Genomic DNA, 17774 nt, shown 5'->3' on the forward strand with positions numbered 1-17774 from the left:
TAAAAGAGGTGGAGTTATGCAGATCTAAAACGCGTGGATTGCAGCAGCAGCAAGCCGAAAAGTGCAGGCATGTGAGGGATCTAGAGGTTGACAGCATGTCTTCTTAACGGGAGTCCAGGTGGCCATCTCCACAAATGGACTTTTCAGAATCCTTGGGTGGCACCGTAGTCGGAAACCAATTCTGGTTATCGCTTCTCGGCCTTTTGGCTAAGATCAAGTGTAGTATCTGTTCTTATCAGTTTAATATCTGATACGTCCCCTATCTGGGGACCATATATTAAATGGATTTTTAGAACAGGGAGATGGAAAAAGAGCTTGCTCTGTCCACTCCACGCATTGACCTGGTATTGCAGTATCTCCAGGACCGGTGCACCCCTTCTTTAATGCAGTTTCTAAAATCAGAAAGAATTGAATTCAATGCATTTTGTTCATTTGGCTTGTTTGTCGGATTTTGGGATGGACTCTTTGGCTTTGCTTTTCTTCTCCTCATTGGATTTTTCATGTTAAAAGTTGCAGAAGCCAGATGACAAGCTCATTTTGGTTCAACTTCAGCAACTGTGCATTGCATTGCCATGTAATGTAATGCAATGCTATCTATCTAGCTCTCCCTCTATACTTCCTTTTGGATAAACAGACATATTAGGCAAGCATTTTGGAGCTTTCACCTAAATAACTACAGGTGGTGAGATAAGCTGCACAATATAATTGACCTTTCAGTATATTGTTGCACACACACCATCTATTTAGCAAATGCCCTTGTTATCAACAGCAGCCTTTTAAACTCACCTGAGCTAACAGGTATGTGAGCTGGTTACTCTGCTGCGCTTAAAATTTCTTTTTTGGTTTGCTACAATGCCTTTTCTGAAACGTTGTCTCCCTCTGCTGGAACACTGACTTCTTTCATTTAATGCCTGCAGACTATAAAAGAGAAACCAACCCAAAAAGTTTGGTTGATTAGTCTGTGGCATTCTTTTAAACTGTTGCTTATGGCGGTCTCTGTGAGCTTCTCAGTGACATTCAGCCATCCAGGTATCCCGCCTGCAGTAGACGGAATGTGGCAATGGAACGCTGGCTGCGCGTGTCATAATAGGCTCTGAGCCTTTATATACCTGCGCACAGCAGCAGCCACCTTCAGTCTGCTGCTGGACAGCCAGCAGCAGCAGCAGCAGCAGGAGAGGTAATTAATCAGCAACCCTCCTGCTAAGGGTAGACAGCTGCTCGTTCCACCCCCCCCCCGCCTTAATTGGTTTTCCTCCCTTCCAACGGTGTTGAGGCGGGTGGGAACAGCCGGGGGTTGAGGGTACTGTGCTAAAAGAGGTGGAGTTATGCAGATCTAAAACGCGTGGATTGCAGCAGCAGCAAGCCGAAAAGTGCAGGCATGTGAGGGATCTAGAGGTTGACAGCATGTCTTCTTAACGGGAGTCCAGGTGGCCATCTCCACAAATGGACTTTTCAGAATCCTTGGGTGGCACCGTAGTCGGAAACCAATTCTGGTGATCGCTTCTCGGCCTTTTGGCTAAGATCAAGTGTAGTATCTGTTCTTATCAGTTTACTATCTGATACGTCCCCTATCTGGGGACCATATATTAAATGGATTTTTAGAACAGGGATATGGAAAAAGAGCTTGCTCTGTCCACTCCACGCATTGACCTGGTATTGCAGTATCTCCAGGACCGGTGCACCCCTTCTTTAATGCAGTTTCTAAAATCAGAAAGAATTGAATTCAATGCTTTTTGTTCATTTGGCTTGTTTGTCGGATTTTGGGATGGACTCTTTGGCTTTGCTTTTCTTCTCCTCATTGGATTTTTCATGTTAAAAGTTGCAGAAGCCAGATGACAAGCTCATTTTGGTTCAACTTCAGCAACTGTGCATTGCATTGCCATGTAATGTAATGCAATGCTATCTATCTAGCTCTCCCTCTATACTTCCTTTTGGATAAACAGACATATTAGGCAAGCATTTTGGAGCTTTCACCTAAATAACTACAGGTGGTGAGATAAGCTGCACAATATAATTGACCTTTCAGTATATTGTTGCACACACACCATCTATTTAGCAAATGCCCTTGTTATCAACAGCAGCCTTTTAAACTCACCTGAGCTAACAGGTATGTGAGCTGGTTACTCTGCTGCGCTTAAAATTTCTTTTTTGGTTTGCTACAATGCCTTTTCTGAAACGTTGTCTCCCTCTGCTGGAACACTGACTTCTTTCATTTAATGCCTGCAGACTATAAAAGAGAAACCAACCCAAAAAGTTTGGTTGATTAGTCTGTGGCATTCTTTTAAACTGTTGCTTATGGCGGTCTCTGTGAGCTTCTCAGTGACATTCAGCCATCCAGGTATCCCGCCTGCAGTAGACGGAATGTGGCAATGGAACGCTGGCTGCGCGTGTCATAATAGGCTCTGAGCCTTTATATACCTGCGCACAGCAGCAGCCACCTTCAGTCTGCTGCTGGACAGCCAGCAGCAGCAGCAGCAGCAGGAGAGGTAATTAATCAGCAACCCTCCTGCTAAGGGTAGACAGCTGCTCGTTCCACCCCCCCCCCGCCTTAATTGGTTTTCCTCCCTTCCAACGGTGTTGAGGCGGGTGGGAACAGCCGGGGGTTGAGGGTACTGTGCTAAAAGAGGTGGAGTTATGCAGATCTAAAACGCGTGGATTGCAGCAGCAGCAAGCCGAAAAGTGCAGGCATGTGAGGGATCTAGAGGTTGACAGCATGTCTTCTTAACGGGAGTCCAGGTGGCCATCTCCACAAATGGACTTTTCAGAATCCTTGGGTGGCACCGTAGTCGGAAACCAATTCTGGTGATCGCTTCTCGGCCTTTTGGCTAAGATCAAGTGTAGTATCTGTTCTTATCAGTTTAATATCTGATACGTCCCCTATCTGGGGACCATATATTAAATGGATTTTTAGAACAGGGATATGGAAAAAGAGCTTGCTCTGTCCACTCCACGCATTGACCTGGTATTGCAGTATCTCCAGGACCGGTGCACCCCTTCTTTAATGCAGTTTCTAAAATCAGAAAGAATTGAATTCAATGCTTTTTGTTCATTTGGCTTGTTTGTCGGATTTTGGGATGGACTCTTTGGCTTTGCTTTTCTTCTCCTCATTGGATTTTTCATGTTAAAAGTTGCAGAAGCCAGATGACAAGCTCATTTTGGTTCAACTTCAGCAACTGTGCATTGCATTGCCATGTAATGTAATGCAATGCTATCTATCTAGCTCTCCCTCTATACTTCCTTTTGGATAAACAGACATATTAGGCAAGCATTTTGGAGCTTTCACCTAAATAACTACAGGTGGTGAGATAAGCTGCACAATATAATTGACCTTTCAGTATATTGTTGCACACACACCATCTATTTAGCAAATGCCCTTGTTATCAACAGCAGCCTTTTAAACTCACCTGAGCTAACAGGTATGTGAGCTGGTTACTCTACTGCGCTTAAAATTTCTTTTTTGGTTTGCTACAATGCCTTTTCTGAAACGTTGTCTCCCTCTGCTGGAACACTGACTTCTTTCTTTTAATGCCTGCAGACTGTAAAAGAGAAACCAACCCAAAAAGTTTGGTTGATTAGTCTGTGGCATTCTTTTAAACTGTTGCTTATGGCGGACTCTGTGAGCTTCTCAGTGACATTCAGCCATCCAGGTATCCCGCCTGCAGTAGACGGAATGTGGCAATGGAACGCTGGCTGCGCGTGTCATAATAGGCTCTGAGCCTTTATATACCTGCGCACAGCAGCAGCCACCTTCAGTCTGCTGCTGGACAGCCAGCAGCAGCAGCAGCAGCAGGAGAGGTAATTAATCAGCAACCCTCCTGCTAAGGGTAGACAGCTGCTCGTTCCACCCCCCCCCCCCCCGCCTTAATTGGTTCTCCTCCCTTCCAACGGTGTTGAGGCGGGTGGGAACAGCCGGGGGTTGAGGGTACTGTGCTAAAAGAGGTGGAGTTATGCAGATCTAAAACGCGTGGATTGCAGCAGCAGCAAGCCGAAAAGTGCAGGCATGTGAGGGATCTAGAGGTTGACAGCATGTCTTCTTAACGGGAGTCCAGGTGGCCATCTCCACAAATGGACTTTTCAGAATCCTTGGGTGGCACCGTAGTCGGAAACCAATTCTGGTTATCGCTTCTCGGCCTTTTGGCTAAGATCAAGTGTAGTATCTGTTCTTATCAGTTTAATATCTGATACGTCCCCTATCTGGGGACCATATATTAAATGGATTTTTAGAACAGGGAGATGGAAAAAGAGCTTGCTCTGTCCACTCCACGCATTGACCTGGTATTGCAGTATCTCCAGGACCGGTGCACCCCTTCTTTAATGCAGTTTCTAAAATCAGAAATAATTGAATTCAATGCTTTTTGTTCATTTGGCTTGTTTGTCGGATTTTGGGATGGACTCTTTGGCTTTGCTTTTCTTCTCCTCATTGGATTTTTCATGTTAAAAGTTGCAGAAGCCAGATGACAAGCTCATTTTGGTTCAACTTCAGCAACTGTGCATTGCATTGCCATGTAATGTAATGCAATGCTATCTATCTAGCTCTCCCTCTATACTTCCTTTTGGATAAACAGACATATTAGGCAAGCATTTTGGAGCTTTCACCTAAATAACTACAGGTGGTGAGATAAGCTGCACAATATAATTGACCTTTCAGTATATTGTTGCACACACACCATCTATTTAGCAAATGCCCTTGTTATCAACAGCAGCCTTTTAAACTCACCTGAGCTAACAGGTATGTGAGCTGGTTACTCTGCTGCGCTTAAAATTTCTTTTTTGGTTTGCTACAATGCCTTTTCTGAAATGTTGTCTCCCTCTGCTGGAACACTGACTTCTTTCATTTAATGCCTGCAGACTATAAAAGAGAAACCAACCCAAAAAGTTTGGTTGATTAGTCTGTGGCATTCTTTTAAACTGTTGCTTATGGCGGTCTCTGTGAGCTTCTCAGTGACATTCAGCCATCCAGGTATCCCGCCTGCAGTAGACGGAATGTGGCAATGGAACGCTGGCTGCGCGTGTCATAATAGGCTCTGAGCCTTTATATACCTGCGCACAGCAGCAGCCACCTTCAGTCTGCTGCTGGACAGCCAGCAGCAGCAGCAGCAGCAGGAGAGGTAATTAATCAGCAACCCTCCTGCTAAGGGTAGACAGCTGCTCGTTCCACCCCCCCCCCCCGCCTTAATTGGTTTTCCTCCCTTCCAACGGTGTTGAGGCGGGTGGGAACAGCCGGGGGTTGAGGGTACTGTGCTAAAAGAGGTGGAGTTATGCAGATCTAAAACGCGTGGATTGCAGCAGCAGCAAGCCAAAAAGTGCAGGCATGTGAGGGATCTAGAGGTTGACAGCATGTCTTCTTAACGGGAGTCCAGGTGGCCATCTCCACAAATGGACTTTTCAGAATCCTTGGGTGGCACCGTAGTCGGAAACCAATTCTGGTTATCGCTTCTCGGCCTTTTGGCTAAGATCAAGTGTAGTATCTGTTCTTATCAGTTTAATATCTGATACGTCCCCTATCTGGGGACCATATATTAAATGGATTTTTAGAACAGGGAGATGGAAAAAGAGCTTGCTCTGTCCACTCCACGCATTCACCTGGTATTGCAGTATCTCCAGGACCGGTGCACCCCTTCTTTAATGCAGTTTCTAAAATCAGAAAGAATTGAATTCAATGCTTTTTGTTCATTTGGCTTGTTTGTCGGATTTTGGGATGGACTCTTTGGCTTTGCTTTTCTTCTCCTCATTGGATTTTTCATGTTAAAAGTTGCAGAAGCCAGATGACAAGCTCATTTTGGTTCAACTTCAGCAACTGTGCATTGCATTGCCATGTAATGTAATGCAATGCTATCTATCTAGCTCTCCCTCTATACTTCCTTTTGGATAAACAGATATATTAGGCAAGCATTTTGGAGCTTTCACCTAAATAACTACAGGTGGTGAGATAAGCTGCACAATATAATTGACCTTTCAGTATATTGTTGCACACACACCATCTATTTAGCAAATGCCCTTGTTATCAACAGCAGCCTTTTAAACTCACCTGAGCTAACAGGTATGTGAGCTGGTTACTCTGCTGCGCTTAAAATTTCTTTTTTGGTTTGCTACAATGCCTTTTCTGAAACGTTGTCTCCCTCTGCTGGAACACTGACTTCTTTCATTTAATGCCTGCAGACTATAAAAGAGAAACCAACCCAAAAAGTTTGGTTGATTAGTCTGTGGCATTCTTTTAAACTGTTGCTTATGGCGGTCTCTGTGAGCTTCTCAGTGACATTCAGCCATCCAGGTATCCCGCCTGCAGTAGACGGAATGTGGCAATGGAACGCTGGCTGCGCGTGTCATAATAGGCTCTGAGCCTTTATATACCTGCGCACAGCAGCAGCCACCTTCAGTCTGCTGCTGGACAGCCAGCAGCAGCAGCAGCAGGAGAGGTAATTAATCAGCAACCCTCCTGCTAAGGGTAGACAGCTGCTCGTTCCACCCACCCCCCCCCCGCCTTAATTGGTTCTCCTCCCTTCCAACGGTGTTGAGGCGGGTGGGAACAGCCGGGGGTTGAGGGTACTGTGCTAAAAGAGGTGGAGTTATGCAGATCTAAAACGCGTGGATTGCAGCAGCAGCAAGCCGAAAAGTGCAGGCATGTGAGGGATCTAGAGGTTGACAGCATGTCTTCTTAATGGGAGTCCAGGTGGCCATCTCCACAAATGGACTTTTCAGAATCCTTGGGTGGCACCGTAGTCGGAAACCAATTCTGGTTATCGCTTCTCGGCCTTTTGGCTAAGATCAAGTGTAGTATCTGTTCTTATCAGTTTAATATCTGATACGTCCCCTATCTGGGGACCATATATTAAATGGATTTTTAGAACAGGGAGATGGAAAAAGAGCTTGCTCTGTCCACTCCACGCATTGACCTGGTATTGCAGTATCTCCAGGACCGGTGCACCCCTTCTTTAATGCAGTTTCTAAAATCAGAAAGAATTGAATTCAATGCTTTTTGTTCATTTGGCTTGTTTGTCGGATTTTGGGATGGACTCTTTGGCTTTGCTTTTCTTCTCCTCATTGGATTTTTCATGTTAAAAGTTGCAGAAGCCAGATGACAAGCTCATTTTGGTTCAACTTCAGCAACTGTGCATTGCATTGCCATGTAATGTAATGCAATGCTATCTATCTAGCTCTCCCTCTATACTTCCTTTTGGATAAACAGACATATTAGGCAAGCATTTTGGAGCTTTCACCTAAATAACTACAGGTGGTGAGATAAGCTGCACAATATAATTGACCTTTCAGTATATTGTTGCACACACACCATCTATTTAGCAAATGCCCTTGTTATCAACAGCAGCCTTTTAAACTCACCTGAGCTAACAGGTATGTGAGCTGGTTACTCTGCTGCGCTTAAAATTTCTTTTTTGGTTTGCTACAATGCCTTTTCTGAAACGTTGTCTCCCTCTGCTGGAACACTGACTTCTTTCATTTAATGCCTGCAGACTGTAAAAGAGAAACCAACCCAAAAAGTTTGGTTGATTAGTCTGTGGCATTCTTTTAAACTGTTGCTTATGGCGGTCTCTGTGAGCTTCTCAGTGACATTCAGCCATCCAGGTATCCCGCCTGCAGTAGACGGAATGTGGCAATGGAACGCTGGCTGCGCGTGTCATAATAGGCTCTGAGCCTTTATATACCTGCGCACAGCAGCAGCCACCTTCAGTCTGCTGCTGGACAGCCAGCAGCAGCAGCAGGAGAGGTAATTAATCAGCAACCCTCCTGCTAAGGGTAGACAGCTGCTCGTTCCACCCCCCCCCCCCCGCCTTAATTGGTTCTCCTCCCTTCCAACGGTGTTGAGGCGGGTGGGAACAGCCGGGGGTTGAGGGTACTGTGCTAAAAGAGGTGGAGTTATGCAGATCTAAAACGCGTGGATTGCAGCAGCAGCAAGCCGTAAAGTGCAGGCATGTGAGGGATCTAGAGGTTGACAGCATGTCTTCTTAACGGGAGTCCAGGTGGCCATCTCCACAAATGGACTTTTCAGAATCCTTGGGTGGCACCGTAGTCGGAAACCAATTCTGGTTATCGCTTCTCGGCCTTTTGGCTAAGATCAAGTGTAGTATCTGTTCTTATCAGTTTAATATCTGATACGTCCCCTATCTGGGGACCATATATTAAATGGATTTTTAGAACAGGGAGATGGAAAAAGAGCTTGCTCTGTCCACTCCACGCATTGACCTGGTATTGCAGTATCTCCAGGACCGGTGCACCCCTTCTTTAATGCAGTTTCTAAAATCAGAAAGAATTGAATTCAATGCTTTTTGTTCATTTGGCTTGTTTGTCGGATTTTGGGATGGACTCTTTGGCTTTGCTTTTCTTCTCCTCATTGGATTTTTCATGTTAAAAGTTGCAGAAGCCAGATGACAAGCTCATTTTGGTTCAACTTCAGCAACTGTGCATTGCATTGCCATGTAATGTAATGCAATGCTATCTATCTAGCTCTCCCTCTATACTTCCTTTTGGATAACCAGACATATTAGGCAAGCATTTTGGAGCTTTCACCTAAATAACTACAGGTGGTGAGATAAGCTGCACAATATAATTGACCTTTCAGTATATTGTTGCACACACACCATCTATTTAGCAAATGCCCTTGTTATCAACAGCAGCCTTTTAAACTCACCTGAGCTAACAGGTATGTGAGCTGGTTACTCTGCTGCGCTTAAAATTTCTTTTTTGGTTTGCTACAATGCCTTTTCTGAAACGTTGTCTCCCTCTGCTGGAACACTGACTTCTTTCATTTAATGCCTGCAGACTATAAAAGAGAAACCAACCCAAAAAGTTTGGTTGATTAGTCTGTGGCATTCTTTTAAACTGTTGCTTATGGCGGTCTCTGTGAGCTTCTCAGTGACATTCAGCCATCCAGGTATCCCGCCTGCAGTAGACGGAATGTGGCAATGGAACGCTGGCTGCGCGTGTCATAATAGGCTCTGAGCCTTTATATACCTGCGCACAGCAGCAGCCACCTTCAGTCTGCTGCTGGACAGCCAGCAGCAGCAGCAGCAGCAGGAGAGGTAATTAATCAGCAACCCTCCTGCTAAGGGTAGACAGCTGCTCGTTCCACCCCCCCCCCGCCTTAATTGGTTCTCCTCCCTTCCAACGGTGTTGAGGCGGGTGGGAACAGCCGGGGGTTGAGGGTACTGTGCTAAAAGAGGTGGAGTTATGCAGATCTAAAACGCGTGGATTGCAGCAGCAGCAAGCCGAAAAGTGCAGGCATGTGAGGGATCTAGAGGTTGACAGCATGTCTTCTTAACGGGAGTCCAGGTGGCCATCTCCACAAATGGACTTTTCAGAATCCTTGGGTGGCACCGTAGTCGGAAACCAATTCTGGTTATCGCTTCTCGGCCTTTTGGCTAAGATCAAGTGTAGTATCTGTTCTTATCAGTTTAATATCTGATACGTCCCCTATCTGGGGACCATATATTAAATGGATTTTTAGAACAGGGAGATGGAAAAAGAGCTTGCTCTGTCCACTCCACGCATTGACCTGGTATTGCAGTATCTCCAGGACCGGTGCACCCCTTCTTTAATGCAGTTTCTAAAATCAGAAAGAATTGAATTCAATGCTTTTTGTTCATTTGGCTTGTTTGTCGGATTTTGGGATGGACTCTTTGGCTTTGCTTTTCTTCTCCTCATTGGATTTTTCATGTTAAAAGTTGCAGAAGCCAGATGACAAGCTCATTTTGGTTCAACTTCAGCAACTGTGCATTGCATTGCCATGTAATGTAATGCAATGCTATCTATCTAGCTCTCCCTCTATACTTCCTTTTGGATAAACAGACATATTAGGCAAGCATTTTGGAGCTTTCACCTAAATAACTACAGGTGGTGAGATAAGCTGCACAATATAATTGACCTTTCAGTATATTGTTGCACACACACCATCTATTTAGCAAATGCCCTTGTTATCAACAGCAGCCTTTTAAACTCACCTGAGCTAACAGGTATGTGAGCTGGTTACTCTGCTGCGCTTAAAATTTCTTTTTTGGTTTGCTACAATGCCTTTTCTGAAACGTTGTCTCCCTCTGCTGGAACACTGACTTCTTTCATTTAATGCCTGCAGACTATAAAAGAGAAACCAACCCAAAAAGTTTGGTTGATTAGTCTGTGGCATTCTTTTAAACTGTTGCTTATGGCGGTCTCTGTGAGCTTCTCAGTGACATTCAGCCATCCAGGTATCCCGCCTGCAGTAGACGGAATGTGGCAATGGAACGCTGGCTGCGCGTGTCATAATAGGCTCTGAGCCTTTATATACCTGCGCACAGCAGCAGCAACCTTCAGTCTGCTGCTGGACAGCCAGCAGCAGCAGCAGCAGCAGGAGAGGTAATTAATCAGCAACCCTCCTGCTAAGGGTAGACAGCTGCTCGTTCCACCCCCCCCCCCGCCTTAATTGGTTCTCCTCCCTTCCAACGGTGTTGAGGCGGGTGGGAACAGCCGGGGGTTGAGGGTACTGTGCTAAAAGAGGTGGAGTTATGCAGATCTAAAACGCGTGGATTGCAGCAGCAGCAAGCCGAAAAGTGCAGGCATGTGAGGGATCTAGAGGTTGACAGCATGTCTTCTTAACGGGAGTCCAGGTGGCCATCTCCACAAATGGACTTTTCAGAATCCTTGGGTGGCACCGTAGTCGGAAACCAATTCTGGTTATCGCTTCTCGGCCTTTTGGCTAAGATCAAGTGTAGTATCTGTTCTTATCAGTTTAATATCTGATACGTCCCCTATCTGGGGACCATATATTAAATGGATTTTTAGAACAGGGAGATGGAAAAAGAGCTTGCTCTGTCCACTCCACGCATTGACCTGGTATTGCAGTATCTCCAGGACCGGTGCACCCCTTCTTTAATGCAGTTTCTAAAATCAGAAAGAATTGAATTCAATGCTTTTTGTTCATTTGGCTTGTTTGTCGGATTTTGGGATGGACTCTTTGGCTTTGCTTTTCTTCTCCTCATTGGATTTTTCATGTTAAAAGTTGCAGAAGCCAGATGACAAGCTCATTTTGGTTCAACTTCAGCAACTGTGCATTGCATTGCCATGTAATGTAATGCAATGCTATCTATCTAGCTCTCCCTCTATACTTCCTTTTGGATAAACAGACATATTAGGCAAGCATTTTGGAGCTTTCACCTAAATAACTACAGGTGGTGAGATAAGCTGCACAATATAATTGACCTTTCAGTATATTGTTGCACACACACCATCTATTTAGCAAATGCCCTTGTTATCAACAGCAGCCTTTTAAACTCACCTGAGCTAACAGGTATATGAGCTGGTTACTCTGCTGCGCTTAAAATTTCTTTTTTGGTTTGCTACAATGCCTTTTCTGAAACGTTGTCTCCCTCTGCTGGAACACTGACTTCTTTCATTTAATGCCTGCAGACTATAAAAGAGAAACCAACCCAAAAAGTTTGGTTGATTAGTCTGTGGCATTCTTTTAAACTGTTGCTTATGGCGGTCTCTGTGAGCTTCTCAGTGACATTCAGCCATCCAGGTATCCCGCCTGCAGTAGACGGAATGTGGCAATGGAACGCTGGCTGCGCGTGTCATAATAGGCTCTGAGCCTTTATATACCTGCGCACAGCAGCAGCCACCTTCAGTCTGCTGCTGGACAGCCAGCAGCAGCAGCAGCAGCAGGAGAGGTAATTAATCAGCAACCCTCCTGCTAAGGGTAGACAGCTGCTCGTTCCACCCCCCCCCCGCCTTAATTGGTTCTCCTCCCTTCCAACGGTGTTGAGGCGGGTGGGAACAGCCGGGGGTTGAGGGTACTGTGCTAAAAGAGGTGGAGTTATGCAGATCTAAAACGCGTGGATTGCAGCAGCAGCAAGCCGAAAAGTGCAGGCATGTGAGGGATCTAGAGGTTGACAGCATGTCTTCTTAACGGGAGTCCAGGTGGCCATCTCCACAAATGGACTTTTCAGAATCCTTGGGTGGCACCGTAGTCGGAAACCAATTCTGGTTATCGCTTCTCGGCCTTTTGGCTAAGATCAAGTGTAGTATCTGTTCTTATCAGTTTAATATCTGATACGTCCCCTATCTGGGGACCATATATTAAATGGATTTTTAGAACAGGGAGATGGAAAAAGAGCTTGCTCTGTCCACTCCACGCATTGACCTGGTATTGCAGTATCTCCAGGACCGGTGCACCCCTTCTTTAATGCAGTTTCTAAAATCAGAAAGAATTGAATTCAATGCTTTTTGTTCATTTGGCTTGTTTGTCGGATTTTGGGATGGACTCTTTGGCTTTGCTTTTCTTCTCCTCATTGGATTTTTCATGTTAAAAGTTGCAGAAGCCAGATGACAAGCTCATTTTGGTTCAACTTCAGCAACTGTGCATTGCATTGCCATGTAATGTAATGCAATGCTATCTATCTAGCTCTCCCTCTATACTTCCTTTTGGATAAACAGACATATTAGGCAAGCATTTTGGAGCTTTCACCTAAATAACTACAGGTGGTGAGATAAGCTGCACAATATAATTGACCTTTCAGTATATTGTTGCACACACACCATCTATTTAGCAAATGCCCTTGTTATCAACAGCAGCCTTTTAAACTCACCTGAGCTAACAGGTATGTGAGCTGGTTACTCTGCTGCGCTTAAAATTTCTTTTTTGGTTTGCTACAATGCCTTTTCTGAAACGTTGTCTCCCTCTGCTGGAACACTGACTTCTTTCATTTAATGCCTGCAGACTATAAAAGAGAAACCAACCCAAAAAGTTTGGTTGATTAGTCTGTGGCATTCTTTTAAACTGTTGCTTATGGCGGTCTCTGTGAGCTTCTCAGTGACATTCAGCCATCCAGGTATCCCGCCTGCAGTAGACGGAATGTGGCAATGGAACGCTGGCTGCGCGTGTCATAATAGGCTCTGAGCCTTTATATACCTGCGCACAGCAGCAGCCACCTTCAGTCTGCTGCTGGACAGCCAGCAGCAGCAGCAGCAGCAGGAGAGGTAATTAATCAGCAACCCTCCTGCTAAGGGTAGACAGCTGCTCGTTCCACCCCCCCCCCGCCTTAATTGGTTCTCCTCCCTTCCAACGGTGTTGAGGCGGGTGGGAACAGCCGGGGGTTGAGGGTAATGTGCTAAAAGAGGTGGAGTTATGCAGATCTAAAACGCGTGGATTGCAGCAGCAGCAAGCCGAAAAGTGCAGGCATGTGAGGGATCTAGAGGTTGACAGCATGTCTTCTTAACGGGAGTCCAGGTGGCCATCTCCACAAATGGACTTTTCAGAATCCTTGGGTGGCACCGTAGTCGGAAACCAATTCTGGTTATCGCTTCTCGGCCTTTTGGCTAAGATCAAGTGTAGTATCTGTTCTTATCAGTTTAATATCTGATACGTCCCCTATCTGGGGACCATATATTAAATGGATTTTTAGAACAGGGAGATGGAAAAAGAGCTTGCTCTGTCCACTCCACGCATTGACCTGGTATTGCAGTATCTCCAGGACCGGTGCACCCCTTCTTTAATGCAGTTTCTAAAATCAGAAAGAATTGAATTCAATGCTTTTTGTTCATTTGGCTTGTTTGTCGGATTTTGGGATGGACTCTTTGGCTTTGCTTTTCTTCTCCTCATTGGATTTTTCATGTTAAAAGTTGCAGAAGCCAGATGACAAGCTCATTTTGGTTCAACTTCAGCAACTGTGCATTGCATTGCCATGTAATGTAATGCAATGCTATCTATCTAGCTCTCCCTCTATACTTCCTTTTGGATAAACAGACATATTAGGCAAGCATTTTGGAGCTTTCACCTAAATAACTACAGGTGGTGAGATAAGCTGCACAATATAATTGACCTTTCAGTATATTGTTGCACACACACCATCTATTTAGCAAATGCCCTTGTTATCAACAGCAGCCTTTTAAACTCACCTGAGCTAACAGGTATGTGAGCTGGTTCCTCTGCTGCGCTTAAAATTTCTTTTTTGGTTTGCTACAATGCCTTTTCTGAAACGTTGTCTCCCTCTGCTGGAACACTGACTTCTTTCATTTAATGCCTGCAGACTATAAAAGAGAAACCAACCCAAAAAGTTTGGTTGATTAGTCTGTGGCATTCTTTTAAACTGTTGCTTATGGCGGTCTCTGTGAGCTTCTCAGTGACATTCAGCCATCCAGGTATCCCGCCTGCAGTAGACGGAATGTGGCAATGGAACGCTGGCTGCGCGTGTCATAATAGGCTCTGAGCCTTTATATACCTGCGCACAGCAGCAGCCACCTTCAGTCTGCTGCTGGACAGCCAGCAGCAGCAGCAGCAGCAGGAGAGGTAATTAATCAGCAACCCTCCTGCTAAGGGTAGACAGCTGCTCGTTCCACCCCCCCCCGCCTTAATTGGTTCTCCTCCCTTCCAACGGTGTTGAGGCGGGTGGGAACAGCCGGGGGTTGAGGGTACTGTGCTAAAAGAGGTGGAGTTATGCAGATCTAAAACGCGTGGATTGCAGCAGCAGCAAGCCGAAAAGTGCAGGCATGTGAGGGATCTAGAGGTTGACAGCATGTCTTCTTAACGGGAGTCCAGGTGGCCATCTCCACAAATGGACTTTTCAGAATCCTTGGGTGGCACCGTAGTCGGAAACCAATTCTGGTTATCGCTTCTCGGCCTTTTGGCTAAGATCAAGTGTAGTATCTGTTCTTATCAGTTTAATATCTGATACGTCCCCTATCTGGGGACCATATATTAAATGGATTTTTAGAACAGGGAGATGGAAAAAGAGCTTGCTCTGTCCACTCCACGCATTGACCTGGTATTGCAGTATCTCCAGGACCGGTGCACCCCTTCTTTAATGCAGTTTCTAAAATCAGAAAGAATTGAATTCAATGCTTTTTGTTCATTTGGCTTGTTTGTCGGATTTTGGGATGGACTCTTTGGCTTTGCTTTTCTTCTCCTCATTGGATTTTTCATGTTAAAAGTTGCAGAAGCCAGATGACAAGCTCATTTTGGTTCAACTTCAGCAACTGTGCATTGCATTGCCATGTAATGTAATGCAATGCTATCTATCTAGCTCTCCCTCTATACTTCCTTTTGGATAAACAGACATATTAGGCAAGCATTTTGGAGCTTTCACCTAAATAACTACAGGTGGTGAGATAAGCTGCACAATATAATTGACCTTTCAGTATATTGTTGCACACACACCATCTATTTAGCAAATGCCCTTGTTATCAACAGCAGCCTTTTAAACTCACCTGAGCTAACAGGTATGTGAGCTGGTTACTCTGCTGCGCTTAAAATTTCTTTTTTGGTTTGCTACAATGCCTTTTCTGAAACGTTGTCTCCCTCTGCTGAAACACTGACTTCTTTCATTTAATGCCTGCAGACTATAAAAGAGAAACCAACCCAAAAAGTTTGGTTGATTAGTCTGTGGCATTCTTTTAAACTGTTGCTTATGGCGGTCTCTGTGAGCTTCTCAGTGACATTCAGCCATCCAGGTATCCCGCCTGCAGTAGACGGAATGTGGCAATGGAACGCTGGCTGCGCGTGTCATAATAGGCTCTGAGCCTTTATATACCTGCGCACAGCAGCAGCCACCTTCAGTCTGCTGCTGGACAGCCAGCAGCAGCAGCAGCAGGAGAGGTAATTAATCAGCAACCCTCCTGCTAAGGGTAGACAGCTGCTCGTTCCACCCCCCCCCCCGCCTTAATTGGTTCTCCTCCCTTCCAACGGTGTTGAGGCGGGTGGGAACAGCCGGGGGTTGAGGGTACTGTGCTAAAAGAGGTGGAGTTATGCAGATCTAAAACGCGTGGATTGCAGCAGCAGCAAGCCGAAAAGTGCAGGCATGTGAGGGATCTAGAGGTTGACAGCATGTCTTCTTAACGGGAGTCCAGGTGGCCATCTCCACAAATGGACTTTTCAGAATCCTTGGGTGGCACCGTAGTCGGAAACCAATTCTGGTTATCGCTTCTCGGCCTTTTGGCTAAGATCAAGTGTAGTATCTGTTCTTATCAGTTTAATATCTGATACGTCCCCTATCTGGGGACCATATATTAAATGGATTTTTAGAACAGGGAGATGGAAAAAGAGCTTGCTCTGTCCACTCCACGCATTGACCTGGTATTGCAGTATCTCCAGGACCGGTGCACCCCTTCTTTAATGCAGTTTCTAAAATCAGAAAGAATTGAATTCAATGCTTTTTGTTCATTTGGCTTGTTTGTCGGATTTTGGGATGGACTCTTTGGCTTTGCTTTTCTTCTCCTCATTGGATTTTTCATGTTAAAAGTTGCAGAAGCCAGATGACAAGCTCATTTTGGTTCAACTTCAGCAACTGTGCATTGCATTGCCATGTAATGTAATGCAATGCTATCTATCTAGCTCTCCCTCTATACTTCCTTTTGGATAAACAGACATATTAGGCAAGCATTTTGGAGCTTTCACCTAAATAACTACAGGTGGTGAGATAAGCTGCACAATATAATTGACCTTTCAGTATATTGTTGCACACACACCATCTATTTAGCAAATGCCCTTGTTATCAACAGCAGCCTTTTAAACTCACCTGAGCTAACAGGTATGTGAGCTGGTTCCTCTGCTGCGCTTAAAATTTCTTTTTTGGTTTGCTACAATGCCTTTTCTGAAACGTTGTCTCCCTCTGCTGGAACACTGACTTCTTTCATTTAATGCCTGCAGACTATAAAAGAGAAACCAACCCAAAAAGTTTGGTTGATTAGTCTGTGGCATTCTTTTAAACTGTTGCTTATGGCGGTCTCTGTGAGCTTCTCAGTGACATTCAGCCATCCAGGTATCCCGCCTGCAGTAGACGGAATGTGGCAATGGAACGCTGGCTGCGCGTGTCATAATAGGCTCTGAGCCTTTATATACCTGCGCACAGCAGCAGCCACCTTCAGTCTGCTGCTGGACAGCCAGCAGCAGCAGCAGCAGCAGGAGAGGTAATTAATCAGCAACCCTCCTGTTAAGGGTAGACAGCTGCTCGTTCCACCCCCCCCCGCCTTAATTGGTTCTCCTCCCTTCCAACGGTGTTGAGGCGGGTGGGAACAGCCGGGGGTTGAGGGTACTGTGCTAAAAGAGGTGGAGTTATGCAGATCTAAAACGCGTGGATTGCAGCAGCAGCAAGCCGAAAAGTGCAGGCATGTGAGGGATCTAGAGGTTGACAGCATGTCTTCTTAACGGGAGTCCAGGTGGCCATCTCCACAAATGGACTTTTCAGAATCCTTGGGTGGCACCGTAGTCGGAAACCAATTCTGGTTATCGCTTCTCGGCCTTTTGGCTAAGATCAAGTGTAGTATCTGTTCTTATCAGTTTAATATCTGATACGTCCCCTATCTGGGGACCATATATTAAATGGATTTTTAGAACAGGGAGATGGAAAAAGAGCTTGCTCTGTCCACTCCACGCATTGACCTGGTATTGCAGTATCTCCAGGACCGGTGCACCCCTTCTTTAATGCAGTTTCTAAAATCAGAAAGAATTGAATTCAATGCTTTTTGTTCATTTGGCTTGTTTGTCGGATTTTGGGATGGACTCTTTGGCTTTGCTTTTCTTCTCCTCATTGGATTTTTCATGTTAAAAGTTGCAGAAGCCAGATGACAAGCTCATTTTGGTTCAACTTCAGCAACTGTGCATTGCATTGCCATGTAATGTAATGCAATGCTATCTATCTAGCTCTCCCTCTATACTTCCTTTTGGATAAACAGACATATTAGGCAAGCATTTTGGAGCTTTCACCTAAATAACTACAGGTGGTGAGATAAGCTGCACAATATAATTGACCTTTCAGTATATTGTTGCACACACACCATCTATTTAGCAAATGCCC

General features: G+C 45.2%; 14 non-coding genes across 14 annotated transcripts; all 14 read left to right on the top strand.

Moving 5' to 3' along the window:
- The first annotated feature begins 187 nt into the window (after positions 1-187).
- Positions 188-378, top strand: LOC141160709 (U2 spliceosomal RNA). The gene has a single exon (XR_012250463.1). It is a non-coding gene; the product is annotated as a U2 spliceosomal RNA (small nuclear RNA).
- A 1118-nt stretch (positions 379-1496) lies between these two features.
- On the top strand, positions 1497-1687 carry LOC141160050 (U2 spliceosomal RNA). The gene has a single exon (XR_012250038.1). It is a non-coding gene; the product is annotated as a U2 spliceosomal RNA (small nuclear RNA).
- Positions 1688-2805: 1118 nt separating this feature from the next.
- On the top strand, positions 2806-2996 carry LOC141159816 (U2 spliceosomal RNA). The gene has a single exon (XR_012249812.1). It is a non-coding gene; the product is annotated as a U2 spliceosomal RNA (small nuclear RNA).
- A 1122-nt stretch (positions 2997-4118) lies between these two features.
- Positions 4119-4309, top strand: LOC141160710 (U2 spliceosomal RNA). The gene has a single exon (XR_012250464.1). It is a non-coding gene; the product is annotated as a U2 spliceosomal RNA (small nuclear RNA).
- Positions 4310-5429: 1120 nt separating this feature from the next.
- LOC141159844 (U2 spliceosomal RNA) lies at positions 5430-5620 on the top strand. The gene has a single exon (XR_012249839.1). It is a non-coding gene; the product is annotated as a U2 spliceosomal RNA (small nuclear RNA).
- A 1119-nt stretch (positions 5621-6739) lies between these two features.
- LOC141160711 (U2 spliceosomal RNA) lies at positions 6740-6930 on the top strand. The gene has a single exon (XR_012250465.1). It is a non-coding gene; the product is annotated as a U2 spliceosomal RNA (small nuclear RNA).
- Positions 6931-8045: 1115 nt separating this feature from the next.
- LOC141160714 (U2 spliceosomal RNA) lies at positions 8046-8236 on the top strand. Its single transcript, XR_012250467.1, has one exon. It is a non-coding gene; the product is annotated as a U2 spliceosomal RNA (small nuclear RNA).
- Positions 8237-9354: 1118 nt separating this feature from the next.
- On the top strand, positions 9355-9545 carry LOC141160715 (U2 spliceosomal RNA). The gene has a single exon (XR_012250468.1). It is a non-coding gene; the product is annotated as a U2 spliceosomal RNA (small nuclear RNA).
- Positions 9546-10664: 1119 nt separating this feature from the next.
- Positions 10665-10855, top strand: LOC141160716 (U2 spliceosomal RNA). The gene has a single exon (XR_012250469.1). It is a non-coding gene; the product is annotated as a U2 spliceosomal RNA (small nuclear RNA).
- A 1118-nt stretch (positions 10856-11973) lies between these two features.
- On the top strand, positions 11974-12164 carry LOC141160717 (U2 spliceosomal RNA). The gene has a single exon (XR_012250470.1). It is a non-coding gene; the product is annotated as a U2 spliceosomal RNA (small nuclear RNA).
- Positions 12165-13282: 1118 nt separating this feature from the next.
- Positions 13283-13473, top strand: LOC141160718 (U2 spliceosomal RNA). Its single transcript, XR_012250471.1, has one exon. It is a non-coding gene; the product is annotated as a U2 spliceosomal RNA (small nuclear RNA).
- Positions 13474-14590: 1117 nt separating this feature from the next.
- Positions 14591-14781, top strand: LOC141160720 (U2 spliceosomal RNA). The gene has a single exon (XR_012250473.1). It is a non-coding gene; the product is annotated as a U2 spliceosomal RNA (small nuclear RNA).
- A 1116-nt stretch (positions 14782-15897) lies between these two features.
- On the top strand, positions 15898-16088 carry LOC141160721 (U2 spliceosomal RNA). Its single transcript, XR_012250474.1, has one exon. It is a non-coding gene; the product is annotated as a U2 spliceosomal RNA (small nuclear RNA).
- A 1117-nt stretch (positions 16089-17205) lies between these two features.
- Positions 17206-17396, top strand: LOC141160722 (U2 spliceosomal RNA). The gene has a single exon (XR_012250475.1). It is a non-coding gene; the product is annotated as a U2 spliceosomal RNA (small nuclear RNA).
- Positions 17397-17774: the final 378 nt, after the last annotated feature.

This window comes from Phyllobates terribilis, unplaced genomic scaffold (assembly GCF_046119375.1).
Source record: "Phyllobates terribilis strain yellow unplaced genomic scaffold, ASM4611937v1 Scaffold_8__6_contigs__length_399053987, whole genome shotgun sequence".
Lineage (NCBI taxonomy): Eukaryota > Metazoa > Chordata > Amphibia > Anura > Dendrobatidae > Phyllobates > Phyllobates terribilis.